The 3,294-nt window shown below is 43.7% G+C and overlaps 1 pseudogene across 1 annotated transcript; it reads left to right on the top strand.

Moving 5' to 3' along the window:
- Positions 1 to 1,113: 1,113 nt before the first annotated feature.
- LOC102438190 lies at positions 1,114 to 2,325 on the top strand (annotated as a pseudogene). The gene has a single exon (XR_001346493.1). The product of XR_001346493.1 is annotated as an ADP/ATP translocase 2 pseudogene (transcript).
- Positions 2,326 to 3,294: the final 969 nt, after the last annotated feature.

The raw sequence follows: 3,294 nt of genomic DNA, 5'->3' as shown, positions 1-3,294 counted from the left end.
TTGTTTATGTGATATATCACATTTATTGATTTGTGAATATTGTACCAGCCTTGTACCCCCAGAATAAATCCCACTTGGTCATGGTCTATGATCTTTTTAATATATTGTTGGATCAGATTTGCTAATATTTTGTTGAAGATTTCAGCATCTATATTCATCAGGGATATTGGCTTGTTATTGGCCTGGTTTTGGAATTAGGATAAATGCTGGCCTCATAAAAGGAGCTTGGAAATGTTTTTTCCTCTTGGATTTTTTGGAATAGTTTGAGGAGTATGGTGTTACTTCTTCTTTGAATGTTTGGTAAAACTCCCCTGTGAAGCCATTGGGACCTGGGCTTTTGTTTGCTGGGAGTTTTTTTGTTTTTGTTTTTTATTACTGCTTCTATTTTCTCAGTTGTTACTGGCATGTTCAGGTTTTCTGATTCTTCCTGATTCAGTTTTGGGAGACAGGTTTTTTCTAGGAATTTGTCCATTTCATCGACATTGTCCAGCTTGTTGGCATATAGTTGTTCATAGTATTTTCTTACAATTCTTTGTATTTCTGTGGTGTCAGTGGTTACCTCTCTGCTTTCATTTCTGAATTTATTTATTTGAGTCCTCTCTCTTTGTTTCTTCATGAGTCTAGCTAATGGTTCATCAATCTTGTTTATCTTTTCAAAGAACCAGCTTTTGGTTTCATTGATTTTTTTTTTCATAGTTTTTAGTCTCTATGTCATTTATTTCTATTCTAATCTTTACTATTTCCTTCCTTCTAGTTACTCTGGGTTTTTCTTGTTCTCTCTATAATTCTTTAAGTTGTAGGGTTAAATCGTTTATTATTAATTTTTCTTGGTTTTTTTGTTTGTTTTGTTTTTGTTTTTTTGCGGTAGGTGTGTTGTGCTATGAACTTCCCTCTCAGGATTGCTTTTGCTGTGTCCCAAGAGGTTTTGGGTTGTTGTGTGTTCATTTTCAATTGTTTCCAGGAAGTTTTTGATATCATTCTTGATCTCATTGGTAACCATTCATCTATATTTATAAAAGGCTAAGTGACCAACCATACGTCCATCTGACCAATCGACCAGCTGGTACATATGACACACACTGGCAATTTAAAAATAGACGTTGAGAGAGCCCCGGAGTTCAGCCAGTTACGGTCCCAGGCCAGCAGTCACCTGCTTCTTCTTTTCAACATGACAGATGCCGCTGTGTCCTTTGCCAAGGACTTCCTGGCAGGTGGAGTGGCCGCAGCCATCTCCAAGACAGCGGTAGCACCCATTGAGCGGGTCAAGCTGCTGCAGGTGCAGCATGCCAGCAAGCAAATCATTGCAGATAAGCAATACAAGGGCATTATAGACTGCATGGTTCGTATCCCCAAGGAGCAGGGAGTCCTGTCCTTCTGGCGTGGTAACCTGGCCAATGTCATCAGATACTTCCCTACCCAGGCTCTCAAATTTGCCTTCAAAGATAAATACAAGCAGATCTTCCTGGGTGGTGTGGACAAGAGAGCCCAGTTTTGGCGATACTTTGCGGGGAATCTGGCATCAGGTGGTGCTGCTGGGGCCACCTACTTGTGTTTTGTGTATCCTCTTGATTTTGCCCGTACCTATCTAGCAACTGATGTGGGCAAAGCCGGAGGTGAAAGGGAATTCAAAGGCCTCGGTGACTGCCTGGTTAAGATCTACAAATCTGATGGGCTTAGAGGCCTATACCAAGGCTTTAATGTGTCGGTACAGGGTATTCTCATCTACCGAGCTGCCTACTTTGGTGTCTATGACACTGCAAAGGGAATGCTTCCAGATCCCAAGAATACTCACATCTTCATCAGCTGGATGATCGCACAGTCCGTCACAGCGGTGGCTGGGTTGACTTCCTATCCATTTGACACTGTTCGTCACCGCATGATGATGCAGTCAGAGCGCAAAGGAACTGATATCATGTACATAGGCACACTCGACTGCTGGAGGAAGATTGCTCGTGATGAAGGAGGCAAAGCTTTTTTCAAGGGTGCATGGTCCAATGTTCTCAGAGGCATGGGTGGTGCTTTTGTGCTTGTCTTGTATGATGAAATCAAGAAGTTCACATAAATTATTTCTTAGTCTTCCCTCTTCCAGCCCCTGTGAACAGGCATGTTGTATTATGTAACATATCTTGAGCATTCTTGACAGAGTTGGTTGTCTGTTTTATCAGTGGCAACTATTACTGGTTGAAAATGGGAAGCAATAATATTCATCTGACCAGTTTTCTCTTAAAGCCATTTCCATGATGATGATGAGACTCAATTATATTTTTTATTTCAGTCACTCCTGATAAACAACAAATTTGAAGAAATAAAAAATATCTGAAGTAAAATAAATAAATAAATAAATAAATAAATAAACAAACTTTGACTCGAGCATGCACGATACATATAAAGCTCTCGCTGGTGCCAATCACATACTTGTGTTTCAATCTGTCATTGTCAATAGTGAATATGGTTGCTTTAGTTGACATTCTGAAGCTGAAAGAAAGCACTGTCATTGACAGAATATGTCTAAAGACCAACTATTGGCAAAACATACCTCTGAAGCCGAAAGAAGCTGGCGTCATGATTACTGAAAATTCTTTGCTCCCACATGCCACGGACCCGCCTGGCGCTCGCACCTGCTGCTGGCACCAAATCCACCACTCGCACCTGCTGCTGGCACCTGGCACCGGCCCCGATCACTCAGCACTGTCAACGGGTGCAAATGATGGCTGCCAGCCCCAATTGCCCCTCAGATCTTCTCCACCTCCCCCTGCTCCTGAGGGGCGATTGGAGCAGCAGCTGCCACTAACACCCGCTGACAGCGCTAGCCGCACTCACACCCACTGTTGACTCTGGCCCCAATTGCTCCGCGCTGTCAGTGGGTGCGAGTGGGGCCAGCACCATCAACATGTGGGAGTGGTGGCGGTGGGAGCAGGGCTGTCGGTAGACGGGGGACCAGGGACCACAGCAGGAGGGGCCAGGCGGGGGTGCGGAGGATGGGCTGAGACCCGCCCCTGTGCCCACTGCAGCCTAGCGGCCCACAGTTCCTTTCAGGGTGCACAAATTCGTGCACTGGGCCCCTAGTGTTCTATAAATGTCAATTAAATCCATCTGATCCAGTGTGTCCTTTAGAGTCACTGTTACTTTATTAATTTTTTGTCTGGAAGATCTATCCAGTGAAGTCAGTGGGGGTGTTAAAGCCCCTATTATGACTGTATTATTGTCGATCTCTCCCTTAAAGTCCTCTAGAAGTTTTTTATATATTTAGGTGCTTCTATGTCCACCTGCAGACTGAAGGGTCCAAGGTTCAAT

The sequence above is a fragment of the Myotis lucifugus genome, unplaced genomic scaffold, assembly GCF_000147115.1.
Source record: "Myotis lucifugus unplaced genomic scaffold, Myoluc2.0 scaffold_1209, whole genome shotgun sequence".
NCBI classification, from domain to species: Eukaryota; Metazoa; Chordata; class Mammalia; order Chiroptera; family Vespertilionidae; genus Myotis; species Myotis lucifugus.
Note: the sequence above shows the minus strand (reverse complement) of the source record. Positions and strands in the feature narration are given on the sequence as shown.